The sequence below is a fragment of the Portunus trituberculatus genome, chromosome 15, assembly GCF_017591435.1.
Source record: "Portunus trituberculatus isolate SZX2019 chromosome 15, ASM1759143v1, whole genome shotgun sequence".
Classification (NCBI taxonomy): Eukaryota; Metazoa; Arthropoda; class Malacostraca; order Decapoda; family Portunidae; genus Portunus; species Portunus trituberculatus.
Window position 1 is genome coordinate 4,493,609 of NC_059269.1, and position 15,020 is coordinate 4,508,628.

Sequence of the window (15,020 nt, forward strand, 5' to 3'; positions counted from 1 at the left end):
CTACATAAACTGCAGATTATTCCGTCATTCTGAGCAGAGTATATGATTCACGTGCCGTCCTGGGATCACTGCCGTCGGCCTGTTGATGTTCTCATTACTCCCTTTAATTTGATATAAAATCTAAAAAGTAAATACGCATAATATAAAGTTTCCATGTGCCTCTTTAGTGAAATTAGATTCTTTCATTTAATCAATTTGACGTTTTCTTTAATTTTAGTTCATTTTCTGTCATATAGTATAGCAAACATTTTCCGATTCATTAACGTGACATGATTATGTAGGTATTCGCTTAGACGCAGAAGCAGAGGCAAAGTTCCTCGCCCACCACAAGCAAAACCAGTCCGCCAGGTGTGCTAGTGGAGCTGATTATCCTTGCACACATTGACTAACTCGCAGGCGTGGTAAGGGATTAGTTTCTACTCATGTCTCGTTGGTTTCTCTTGTAATGCTAATATACTTTCCAATTCAGCCGCCTACATGTTGATTTTGCTTTAGTTCTCTAGTATTCATGCCTACCCACTTCGATATAACTACAAATGTGCTGGTTGAAATGTTAGCTCGTATTTATATATAACGAGTGATTTCAAGATGTGAACTTTCTATCGTGGTTTAGACTAGTGTTTATGGATGCAGAAGGGATGTTAATTGCTTTATCTTACTCTACTTTTACCTTCTCATCGATTAGCAATATTATAAGTTTTGTATTCTAGATCAGAGTAAATATGCGTGTCTAGAAACGTGTATCGCATGTCATTAATTTATCTTAAATACATATAGACTCTTAAACGTTGATACACTGAGAAATGTCGAGGAGGTTAATTTATTCGATATCCATAGAGGAAAACAACACATTTTATTTTTTTTCATTCGCAGCTCTACTCGTATTATTTGCTCAATATCTGATATATATTCGTAACTGGAAGGGAGACTCATTTACACCTGGTATCATCTTCCCAAAGCAATCAAAGAACATGTAAATTTCATCTCTAATACTCATACGCATATTTTTCCAGGTCTTCTACTTTTGATGCTTAAAAATATACAGCTTTCAAACATTTTTTAACGCATTTTCTTGTGTACAATTTATGAGTCTTACTGAGCCAAAGAATACAGCTGCAGGAAAGCGCGGCAGTGTTGTGGCGTCCCTCTGTCCTTTGATATATGAGCATGAATCCAGTTTGGCGTTCAGTCACGTGAAATAGAATGCATGTGTGTACACTTTATTGCTTCAGATGACGCTGCAACCCTATAGATCATGTTAAAGATACTGTAGCGCTCTTTCTCTCTCTCTCTCTCTCTCTCTCTCTCTCTCTCTCTCCCCCTGGTTATCATCAGGCCCCGTGTTTCCTGCCGGTGCTGACGAGGCGGGGCCGAGCGGCAGTAAAGCACGCAGTCTTGTCCCGATGGTTATCCAGACGCCCTGATGCGCTTTGTAATGGGCGTCTCTCCTACTCCTCTTTTTTTGCCGTGCGTCTGTTGAAAGAGAGAGAGAGAGAGAGAGAGAGAGAGAGAGAGAGAGAGAGAGAGAGAGAGAGAGAGAGAGAGAGAGAGAGAGAGAGAGAGAGAGAGAGAGAGAGAGAGAAAGGGGGCGTTAGGGAGTAGACACACAGATATAATGATAAAGAAAATAGAAAAATGCAGCTGTAAAGTGATAAAAGTAAGCGCAAAATGCAGTGTGGCTTTGTGTGAATATTGTGTTGATACTTCCACACTGCATATAAGACTATTTTTTTCATTACCTTGTAAAATAATAAACTAATTAGAAATATGTCGTAATAAGTAGAAAAATACACTTGAATAAAATACAAACTAACCTCCTGTTTCATTTATACATATTTACACCTTCCCCATCCCCCCCACCAATGTACACAAGGTCAGTCTGTCCCCTCCTACCCGCCTCTCAATTTGTATCAATATGCAATCTTAGTTCTTGAATGCTATTGGCCTCTTATTGTCGATTCTAAGTGGTCCGCATCCTCATAGCATTATTATTTTTCAGCCACCACTCCCTGTTTTGAAGATTAACCGCGACTATTGGCCATGAATGTCTGCAGCGGCGCTTAGTGAATAATGTATCGAGGAAGTTACACTGGGTAGCTCCTCCGCCTCACGACATAGCAAGGACTGGGAGGTGTACATCTTGTCTTTGCATGCCCGCCAGTAATAACAGCTTAATGTGCGCCAATTAGGAGGTCAGTTTATCAGGTAGAACCGAATTAAGCGTGGCAGATTGGTCTAGGATTGGTGTGGTTTGCGTATTAGTTATGTAAGTTGCTAGTGTGGATGTCATTGAGGCGCCTGCTTGCTAGTAAAAGTATTTAAGTGCAGTGAGCCTTTTGCTTAGTTTGGGTGGGTGGTGCTTGGCTTGTTGGTGATGCGAAAGGTCTTTGGCGGTGTTTATAAAAGGGGTGAATGTTTTCTTTTTTTTTAATGTATGAGTAGAAGGTGGAATTTTTTTATGACATGGAAGAGGATGATAAAGAATAACTCTCATTATCAGTTGAAGGGAAGAGTGTACATACTTTTCACACACACACACACACACACACACACACACACACACACACACACACACACACACACACACACACACACACACACACACACACACACACACACACACACACACACACACACACACACACACACACACACACAAGCTACACAAAGAGGAATTATCTACGAGATGTGCCTGTCAACCTCAGTACTGTACGTTTTTTTTTTTTTTGTGGGGGCTTCCTTTCTCCCGTCTCTCTCCTCTTCCTCCCTGACTACTTCTCATCCTTCCCTCTCTTCCTCATCTTACTAATCGAGTCTTGGTGATTAATCTTGCCTCATCAGACTTTGTGAAGGCCCGTCGATTGATCCTCTTTTCAACAAGGAAGACTCTCTCTCTCTCTCTCTCTCTCTCTCTCTCTCTCTCTCTCTCTCTCTCTCTCTCTCTCTCTCTCTCTCTCTCACATGGCTTGGGTGGCAGTGACGGCGGAGTGATGAAGCTCATTTCGATGTCTAATTTCTGATCGATTGCCGATTATTGGCTGAGTAATGGCTTATCGGCGACCTGACTGCTATCTGTTATCTGGCCAGGGCCGCGGTGAGGGCGGGACACTCCTAGCGGCGTGATCGGTTCATCTTGTGTCTTGAAGTTGTTTAGTGTAGCCTGATGTGCACTGATGACTAGATGGGGAAGGGCCTCTGGTGATTTTACAGCGAAAATCTAGTAATTGCTATTGTTATCTAGACTCTTTTACATAGATTTTGATTAACAGGATTCGTGCATATAATTGAAATAGTCTTGGGTAAGGTAGTTGGTCTTCACAGGCAGTGTCCGCAGCGGTACGGTCTGTTGCCAATAGTTTCCGTCCGTGTGTTGTGTTCTGAAGTGTGCTGGTTGGTGCCTCCTGCCGCTTGGTGTCCGGCCTGAGGGGCGTCATCCATCAACACCTGAGCATCACGCTGCGTCCACTTAATTGCAATGCCGTATCGTAGTACGCATTGAGGAGACGGAGAGAGAGAGAGAGAGAGAGAGAGAGAGAGAGAGAGAGAGAGAGAGAGAGAGAGAGAGAGAGAGAGAGACTTTACACTTTTACCTATATATGCTTTCAAAAGTCTTATGTTATGGTGACTGTTCATGAGACAGAGAGAGAAAACAAAATCTCGCTCATAAAGCCTTTCCCAAGAAATTACAAATATAGCATTACAAAAAGGCAAAATGTTGTCTTGAAACTCTTTTTTTTAAGTATGGAAGTGATAGGCACACACTGTCAGATGTCAAGACTTTTTGCTTTCCTATGTGAATGATGAAACAATAAACACTGTCTAATGGAGTGCTGTACTTCTCACTTCAACATATAAAAGAAATGAATCGCTTAGTTCTTAATTATAACCATATTATTAGAATGGAATTTAATAAGGATGTATGAAATGTGATGGTCGATATACCAGGCCCCTAGAGGAGAAATTTGAGTCATTAGTAAGGGTATTTTCTCAAACTTTATCTTGTGTTAACACTTTCAAGATTCTCCTCAAGTTATGGCCGTGACTTCGTTGTTGCGGCAGGTTTTATTTATATTTGGATGACACTGCGTTAGGTTGCTGAGTCACATTTTCTCTCTCTCTCTCTCTCTCTCTCTCTCTCTCTCTCTCTCTCTCTCTCTCTCTCTCTCTCTCTCTCTCTCTCTCTCTCTCTCTCTCTCTTTCTCTCGTGTGTGTGTGTGTGTGTGTGTGTGTTTGTGTGCACACGCATGTTTGTGTGTGCACATACTATAAATACATACACACACACACACACACACACACACACACACACACACACACACACACACACACAGAGAGAGAGAGAGAGAGAGAGAGACAATGTCATGTGCTATAGCCTTTTGTTAGAGGTACACAGCAAATGTATCTGTCATGTGAAGTACGTTGCATAACATTATCTGTATTGGTGATGTTTTTGTAGTGGTTAATTAGAAAAGCTAAAGCGAGAGTCTCTTCGGAGGGAAAATCATTAATCTTTTACTGATAAAATAGCACTCCAGAAAATTCTTATTAATGAAGGTTCCTCTCCTGAAGTTTTGTGATGCTTACATACAAATTTGAAATTATCAGCCTGGTAGACTCGCTCTCTCGCCCTCAATCTTTCGGTCTACCTCTCCAAGAGATCAAAGAAAAAACTTGTTATAAAGTCATAAAACAACTTACTGCAATATCATAAGAAAGTTTATAAATGTAATTTGCTAACAGAAATTTATTGTTATCGATACTCAATTATTTTCAGTTCAGTGCACATTTTTCTCATCTCGGCAGTTAGATTAACATGGATTTTGTCGGCACGAAATTCTTCAGGGCAAAACTGTCGCTGCGTGGCGAAGTTACGAACTATAGTGGAAGAAAAAATGGAAGAAAGAGAGAGAGAGAGAGAGTGTGTGTGTGTGTGTGTGTGTCTACATAATAATACGACAATCATTAGAGCAAGTTATTTTTTTTTCACATAATGGAAGAATTTGTTACACACATCACACATAAAAAGCTCCGTCATACAGAATGAGACATTTCCTGCCGGCCTCTAAAAACACCACCTTTGCACAAAACACCGAGACACGCAGAGCAACATAACAGGAAAAGGAGTATAAGATCAGTGAGAAAGCTCTACACCGCCAGGACCCAGGAGGCAGTTAATAGAAGCAGGGCAGCACCTCACATGCAGGTCACGGCCACTCCCAGCGCAGCTCTGCCACGGACCGCTAACTTAAACCCCGCAAACGCAATAAAACCGGCCTAGCGACTATCCATTTTAAAAACAATTGCACTTTATAAACACTGTCCGGTTGTCGTGGGAGCAGCGGGAGCCGTGATGTACAGCGGACACTCACCTCGGGCCGCGCAAGATGGATGGCGTTATTAAGGCGTTCCCTGGCCGCCCTCTTCGCCCTGACAGACGAGGCAGCCAGGCCGGGAAAGAGGCTAATGCACGGAACAGTTTTTAATTGATCCCAATGACAGGCGCAGGAGGGACTACTGCCGGGAAGTGCTAGTACTCGTATTGTCGTCCAGCGTGAGGCAAACACACACACACACACACACACACACACACACACACACACACACACACACACACACACACACACACACACACACACACACACACACACACACACACACACACACACACACACACACACACACACACACACACACACACACACACACACACACACACACACACACACAGAGAGAGAGAGAGAGAGAGAGAGAGAGAGAGAGAGAGAGAGAGAGTCAAATTTTCGTTATTATTGCTCCTACTCAAGGTCTTACTGAAGGGAATGCAACCTCATAAACAAGACTCTGATTATGCCCTGTGTGAAGGAAAAAATAGTTTTTTTTATATATATTACACTGGAAATGAAATTCGACGATAAATTTTTCAATGGTAACGATGAAAAAATATACGTAATGCAAAGAGTAAATGGTGATAATGATATAAAAAGCAAAAAGAATAGTAATAGTAACAATAATGATAATAATGATAATAAGAGCAATAATAATGATAATGATAATAATAATAATAATAATAATAATAATAATAATAATAATAATAATAATAATAATAATAACAATAATAATAATAATAATAATAATAACAACAACAATAATAATGCAAGACTATCCTTATTAATCGGTCAGGGGGTGACAGGAGGGCCTGCAGGCACTGGCAGAGGTGAAGCCCTTGCATTCACTTCTAAAAATAACATAATCTGCGGCAAATTCAAAGGTACATGCTCGTATTTTGATCGTGGGAACACTATTTACGAAAACTCGACCTACTTGTTAATATGTTCTCTTTACTTACACGTCCGCTGTTCTAAATAACAGTCCACAAACTCCTTGAGTTATTGAGTTTCTATTTTACTTTTTACTCGTTCCTTTTCTTTCTACATTCCTTGAAATTTATAGCGTCCTTCCGGGGCTTCACAACGTTCTTCAATGAAAAAAAGGAGGTTCATATGTACATTTTGTTTTCTATCATACTCAACACAATCAGGTTAAATGTCATGAGATGCTTGATTTCTAGAAATTTCCATTATAGATATAGAATATATACAAACATAAAGGATCATATTTCAAAACATTTCGGCTATTTATTTTGGCCTCCAATGGAAGGTATTGGGTATTTCAAGTCATTTTACAATAACAAACAAAAACACCCAAGTAGAACTGATTCCTCTGGCCTAGAAGAAAAATCCTCTCATAGAAAAAACAGACATTCAGTTTATGATGCAAGGTCTTTACTCATCTAGTCAGCCGATACGCGACGAGAAAAATGTGGCAGAGATGATCAATTTGTGTGGTGCAATATATCAATCAGTCAGTGAGGTTGCTTACATGGTGGAGAGGAGAGAAAGCCACAACCAATTTAGTGTTTTGTGTTGCAATTAAAGCAGAGTTTTTTTTCTTAAATCTCTGATTGCTGAAGTCTATGAAATTGGTATGGGATTTGAGTATCTTTAGAATATTTAACTGAAAAGACATAAACAGACATGGTTCCTTGATCATTCTTTTTTGTTGTCAGTGCAGTCTCTCGGAATCATAAGCTAAACCAACAACATCCTTTATCAAGCTTGAGAAATTAAGACAGGGTGAGATTTGCCAGTCCATCTCAGAGGGAACGCATTGTATTGAGTGCCTCGTGAGTGTGACTAAAACCTGAATTATTAGATGGACAAACTACAAGATATTTTTTTCCATCAGGGGAAGGGTATAAAAACAAGTTAGAAGATATTTGAAACACAAATACCAGAAAAAAAATGTTATTAAAATTTGCTTCTGTGGAAGTTAGAATATACAAATACATTCATCTAAGAGAGAGAGAGAGAGAGAGAGAGAGATAATGCCATCAGACACGGTGCTCCTCAAGTGAAGTGGGTCGCTACCGCCATCAATAGAGGCGCGAGGTAATGATATGAGTGAAGGGCCATTATCAGGTATGGCCTCCCTCCCTCTCGTCACGGCATGCCTTGCTGGGACGGGAGGAGAGTGGCGGGAGGGAGCAGGATAGAGGGAGCGAGATACATTGTGAAGGGAGAGAGGGAAAAATGCTTGCCTGATCCTTCTTGGTGTGTGAATAATTATGATAAGAAAAAGTGAGTTAGATTTTAATAAAGATTGCATGTATAGACTCGTTGGTCGTGAGGTAGAGCAGCAGGCAGCGGGCGGGAGTGGGTGGTGGGTGGGGGTAACCTGCTGTTTTGCCCTCACTGAAAAAGAGCGGCTCTACCTGCGCTCATTAGCATGCACAGGTGGTGGGAGGAGTGTTGATGGTTTGAGCATCACACCTACAGGGATGAGGTGTGTGTGTGTGTGTGTGTGTGTGTGTGTGTGTGTGTGTGTGTGTGTGTGTGTGTGTGTAGTTGCATACCATATGATGCAATGACTTGTTTAATGTTATATTCATTATATCTACTAGAGTGTGTAAAATTTTCTTGGTGCTCATGAATTTGCACCCTAGTCATTGTTTATGCGTGCAGATCAACTTTACATATAATTTAACATATAGTATCCAATGCGCTTAAACACAACAAAAACCTTTCTTTTGTATCTCTATTGAAACTCAGGCATAGGCAAATAAATGTACAGTATGATTTGTTGACGTTTCGATTAAGGTTTCCCATAGAGAGATTGTAGCAGGAACACTCAGATTGATTGTATGCATAGATGTGTGTATTCATTCCGAGCAAGGTGTGTAGCATAAACAAAAGCGAAAATATAGTATCTTCGCTTTAGCCTAAATTTTCCTGCCATTTTTTTTTTTCGCTATTTTCTTAATTTTCTCTTTTTACTTCTATTCCCCACTCATTCCCCATTCTTCATCTCGCATTTTGCTACATAGTATTTATCTGCTAATTTGTTTTAGTTTTCTCTCTCTCACACTTTTCTAGTCGTTTCTCTTAATAATCTTACACACACACACACACACACACACACACACACACACACACACACACACACACACACACACACACACACACACACACACACAGCCCGGTAGCTCAGTGGTTAGAGCGCTGGCTTCACAAGCAAGAGGACCGGGGGTCGATTCAACGGCCGGGTGGAGATATTTGGGTGTGTCTCCTTTCACGTGTAGCCCCTGTTCACCTAGTAGTGAGTAGGTACGGGATGTAAATCGAGGAGTTGTGACCTTGTTGTCCCGGTGTGTGGTGTGTGTCTGGTCTCAGGCCTATCCGAAGATCGGAAATAATGAGCTCTGAGCTCGTTCCGTAGGGTAACGTCTGGTTGTCTCGTCAGAGACTGCAGCAGATCAAACAGTGAAATGCACATACACAGAGAGAGAGGGAGAGAGAGAGAGAGAGAGAGAGAGAGAGAGAGAGAGAGAGAGAGAGAGAGAGAGAGAGAGAGAGAGAGAGAGAGAGAGAGAGAGAGAGAGAGAGAGAGAGAGAGAGAGAGAGAGAGAGAGAGAGAGAGAGAGAGAGAGAGAGAGAGAGAATAGATCATATATCCTTGTAATTGGGATTAATAACCCTCAGCAAATTAATCTCGCAGACTGCGATCCAAAATTAGAGGTTGTGGGCATGTGGTAAATCTAAATATATTTTCTGATAAAGCATTTACCACTAAAGACACAAAAACACGCTGTTATATTGTGCAGGTAAAAAGTAGGCGATATAAACCTCCTTTATTACATACGCTGTGCTTCTTCTTGCATGAGGAGTAGACAGGAGAAACATAGATCTGCCTCACACGCTTGTTCACGCCGACTCACCTCCCTCGTCTAGTGACAAATCTCTGTACACTCTTGTTAATTGGACCAAACGATGCACCTTGCTTCACCTCACCGTCTTACCTCTTGGTCATAACTCCCACTGGCTGTCTGTCTTTTGCTCACGAGAGAGAGAGAGAGAGAGAGAGAGAGAGAGAGAGAGAGAGAGGGAGAGGGAGAGAGAGGTTAACTCCAGGAAGACAAAGATGCAGATAAACAAGTCAAGCATTCCCTCCTGCCACACCATCACCGTTAAACACTCAACAGAGAAACATGATGAAGGCAGAGCAAGTACCCAGGCAGGCAGGCAGGCAGGCAGGCGGGCAGATAAGCCAACCAACCCTTGAAACTGGTCTCCATGTATACCTTCCAACCACACAACTACACCCTTCCAGCCTACACTTACCTATTCTCACTACCACTTCTCCTCCTCCTCCTCTCTCCGCACCTCATCATTATTTTCCCTTCCCACGTGAGTTTACCTTTTCTTTTTTCGTCTTTTCTTTTTCCCATCTCGTATTTTTCTGGTCCCTGTATTTTCCCCCTTTTCCCTGCTTTGTCATTATATCTTTTGTCGGATTGTTTTATTCTTTTTTCTCTTTTTCTTGTTTTATCTTATTTTTTTCTTTCTATATCCGCTTCTGAAGTCTACAACCTACAATAAATGATCGTCAAAAATACCTACAGCCACAGACATCATCCCTCAAACAACAGGAACAAGACAAACAACACCAACAGTTACCCCTATTACTTCTGATCTTTGTTGCAGTAAAGAGAAAGCGATCCTTTAGGCGGAACCAGTAGTGTCTAAACAAACAAAACTGGAATATAAATGTTGACTTAAAAATAACCTCAAATTTCAGAAACAAAAGGCCCAAGCCGACTCCATAACACATTGCTCAAGTTGTCTTAGTAATTTCAGTAGGCAAGTCCCATCGATCTTGTTTTAAGGCAGCAGTATCAAGACATCTCAGAAATTAAGCGTGAGCCAGTTTAAATATCCGTAGTGTAAATATAAGGAATTATTAAACAATATAATCTCTCTCTCTCTCTCTCTCTCTCTCTCTCTCTCTCTCTCTCTCTCTCTCTCTCTCTCTTCCTTCCTTCCTTCCTTCCTTCCTTCCTTCCTTCCTTCCTTCCTTCCTTCTTCCTTCCCTCCTTCCTTCCTTCGAGTGTTTTTCAACGTTAGCAACCGAAACAGTAATCGGTGCGTTGCCTATCGTATTAGCAGAGATATGCCAATGAAGAGCCTCTTGGATCCTTTTTTCTTGGCGTATTGGAGTGCAAAGGACCAAAGCTTCTCAGTTATCTGTGAGTGTCATTATCTTTGGCCTTTAAACCTTTGAAATACAGCAATAATGTAACCTCACACGCACACACACACACACACACACACACACACACACACACACACACACACACACACACACACACTAACACGAACACGCACACACACACACACACACACACACACACACACACACACACACACACACACACACACACACACACAAACACACACCTTTTCTGTAATGGATATGAAATATGTTGCTAAAAATGCGCAAGGCAGCATTTCAAACTGGTTCACTTGTCAGTTTTTATACTTGTCATAACATTTAATCTTGTGTTTATCAGTGTAATACATTAAATTTAAACCTGCACTTAACAGTTTACAGTTCAATAATTGGTGCATATTTTACATCGAGTATATACATCGCTAGTCGGCTCTGAATCCATGAGGCATTCAATTAAAAACTAATGTTCGTATACACGCATATATTACTGTAGTGCCGAGAGTGGGTTGTCCGGAGGGAAGCTGTGACCATCTGTTTACTGCTGCCACCGTGAAATTTTCCGTCCCTTTGAATTCCATGCTTGGATAACGCGTGGCAGAGGACTCGCTCACTCTTGTCTACTGTCTCATTTTTCACCTGGTAATGGACCGATGAATGCGATGAATATTTGCTTCCTTGGAGGCGGTGTATGAGTGACGGCTGACATAGTCCTGAGAGCTTAATGGCAGGGTGTGTGGAGTGGTCGGAGCCGCCAGGATGATGCGGTAATCTTGTCTTGCAGCTCTCGACCATGTTGTGCATCGCCTCGGCGTTCTTCATTGACGTGTATTCTTTACCTCACTTGGCTTCTGTGAGGCCTGCGGTGAGTGATGGCACCCTCCGGTTGAATCCACTTAGTCATTACACACAGACAAATAGCCTTTTTCAGCGGACTGAGGTGCTGGCGGGGATGGCTGGAGGAGAGTGTTCGTGTGAATATTGCTGGCACACACTTCCTTCACACATTATCTCCAAAAGGATGGCTGTAAAAATATGATTGCCCCAAACTTCCTTTACTCAAAGGATTTCCCCAAAAGAAAGATTATAAAAATATTGTTGGCACACACTTCCTGGACTCACTATATCCAAAAAAGATATCTATAAGTATGTTATTGCCACATACTTCCTTTAATCAACAAAGATCCCCAAAACGAACAACATAGAAATATTGCCGGCACACACATTCCGCTACAGATCCTCTCAAAAGACGGGGTCATAAACAATGTTGGTACATATTTTCTTTACTCACTAGATTTCCTAAAAGAGAACTGCAAGAATATTGTTGGTACACACTTCCTTAACTTAAGAAATCTGCAAGGATCACCTCTTTAGTATCAATTCAACGCAGTTATTTAATACTCATCTATACTGTGTTTTCAATCATTTTAGTGATGTCTGTTGTGTCCTATCTTATTTGTATTCCGTCGCTACTCTGGAGGTACTGTCCCTTTCATTGCCTACCTGGTTAACGGCATTTTTTTATTGTGTGTCTGTGTGTACATGCGATGGTTATATTCATAGTGGTGTGATAAATTATTGCCTTTTCTGGATTTCATGAATGCCTTCATCTACAACGGCATGTCCACTTTGTCATATAAATAAATGTTTTCCTGTTTTCTCTCCCTTGTTTTGCCACTCACAAGCACGGAATCACATTGAACAGTAAAAAGAATAAAAAGATAAAGTAAATCTTCAGAAATTCACAATGAATACAATTTGTAAAGGAATGAACCGGGAATAAGTAACAGACACACACACACACACACACACACACACACACACACACACACACACACACACACACACAAGGATGAAGAAATGCTGAGAGATCTGATAGTGCCTGCGATACGATCAGGCTAGAGTATGCAGCTGTAGTGCGGTCACATTATTTGAAAAAAAAAAAGAACAACACATAAACAAGCAGAGGAAGGTACAAAGACTGGCCAACAAAATTACGTCGAGCATAAACGAGTTGCACACTGAAGAGGAACTGCAGGAGCTAATGTTGCCAATATTGTATGAACTGGAGAAAATGAGGGAAAATTTAAGCATAACATTGAATGGGATACGGAGACTGGTGTGTAGAGTGAGAGGAAACTACTTGATAAAAGAACGTTTAGATGGACACAAACAGTAAATGCTCTGTGCTTGGAAACGGCAAAAGAAATCCGCGTTCCAAACAGAAGCCTTCATGTCTGGAGAGGACAGGAAGTGGAGGTGTTGCAAGCAGCGAACACGGAAAGAACTTAAAGGTAAATTGTATGAAAGAAGATAAGGAGGCAGGGGAACACGAACTAAGATATAAAACTGGAAGCTTCAGCTGGATAAATACAAGTAGCTAACACACACACACACACACACACACACACACACACACACACACACACACACACACACACACACACACACACACACCATGCAATCAGATGACGGCGAACACTCGTTGCTTTCACTCATATCTCTCACGAAACACACAAGAAGACCCGAAGCAAAATATACGTGAAGCAAACAACCCAAACAATGAGACAATCACAGCACAGCATCAAGCCGTAACAAGTCTGGCGGATGGCGGCGCTGGAGAGGGAGAAAGAAGGAGGTGCAGAGGGGGAGGAGAAGAGAGAGAGGCGAGGCAGGGGAAGTAAGGAGTATCAAGGGACCAGGAAGAGTAGTGTGACGTACGGCCGTCTTGATAACGCGGGAAAACACACAAACAATCGCTCGTAGGAAAGAAATAATTACAGAGAAGCGAATCGATGGAAGGGATACGACCAGAGTCCATCACTGATAGCGGCAGGTAATGCGATGAATTGGAGACGTGCCTCATCGATCCTAGCCGGCCAGACCCAGGATATATGCGGTATCTGCCGGGCCAATCGCGGGAGACGAAGCGATTTATTTCACTTAATCGTGCAATCTTATTGGCTGGTACTTGTTGGCGAGTGAGTGCAAGACGAGACTGCATGGCGTGGCTGAGAGAGAGAGAGAGTGAAGGAAGGTTAGGGGAGGGAGGGTCAATGATCACCTGGTTCTAAGAGGCTCTAGGGATTAACTGTACACTTGTTACTTGTTTCTCTCTGTATATCTTCCACTGCTTCTCCACTTTTGTTAGTCTTCTTAAGGTTCTTAATCCTTCAACTCTTAATATACAAGACTGCAAACATTCTTCCTTTACTTGGAAATGTATTAGTGTTTACCATACACTTGTTGCTTTGTACATCTCCCTCTCCTTCTCAAATTTTGTCTGTCTTTCCACCTTCCTACGGCTCCAAAACATTTTCTTCACGTGATAGATACTAGTGTTTGCCATTTATAAAGCGACGATTAAATTAAGGACCTTTTTTCTAGATTGCATTGCCTTGACCAATGTCCTTTTACGTGCAAGAAGAAAAAAATATCCTTTTATTGCTGATATTCTTGTTATAATAGCTGAATCAATGTATATTTTCAGCCGTGGTCGTGTACGGGAACTCACCATCTTCAGCCGATATAATGCCTCACGACACGGAACAGTCAGAGGTGAAGGACGAGGCCACGCGACGCTGTGACTCACAAGACACATTTCCTTGTCCGATCCTTGAGTCTTGTTGCTATTTTATGAGAGAGAGAGAGAGAGAGAGAGAGAGAGAGAGAGAGAGGCAGAGGGAGAGATCAACTACACGGGGAACCTACAAAAACTTCCATTATCCATCAAGCACAGAGGCGAGGTCGTAAGCGATCACTCAGCCAGCCAAGTGATGAGGCAAAGAAGTCAGATTTAGTACCGGAGTCTGTGCGGAACGAATGGAATATTTAATTAGGGGAGAAGAAGACATAAAGAGTAGAATTTATTGCAGGAACAAACGGTAGAGTAGAATGTATGACCGGCCACCTATTAGATCCAATCGCTGGATTAGACAATTTTTACTACCGAAGGGAATTAGATAACAATAAGTAGCTATAAAGAAATATAAAATTGAATAAATATACACATGATCATAAATAGATTTGGGGAAACAAACAGGAAAAACACACACACTCACACACACACACACACACACACACACACACACACACACACACACACACACACACACACACACACACACACACACACACACACACACACACACACACACACACCAGAGGGACTAGGCAAGGACACAAGTTAGTATATATTATGAACTTTGAATGATAATGGTACTAATGATAATAATGCGATACTTAACGCTTCCTTTCTGCTTCCTTCCTTAATAACTTTCGCAAACATGGAGACGGAAAATTGTAACGTTTGTGTACATAACCAGGACGAAAGGAAGGCAAAATATTCAAATTCACCATATCCTATTCCATGAAAGCAGCAGAAATCCCGTCCCTCCTTCACTCCTCTCCCTGCCTCCCCTCTTCCCATGTCTTCCCTTTCCTTTCCTTACTCACCC

General features: G+C 41.7%; 1 long non-coding RNA gene across 1 annotated transcript in view; it reads left to right on the forward strand.

Annotated features, from left to right (window-relative positions):
* Nucleotides 1-14,690, forward strand: part of LOC123504299 — a 480,980-nt gene extending 466,290 nt beyond the window's left edge. Inside the window, exon 3 of the long non-coding RNA XR_006674795.1 lies at nt 14,054-14,690. This is a non-coding gene — a long non-coding RNA (uncharacterized LOC123504299). The remainder of the gene's footprint in view (nt 1-14,053) is intronic.
* The last annotated feature ends 330 nt before the right edge of the window (nt 14,691-15,020 follow it).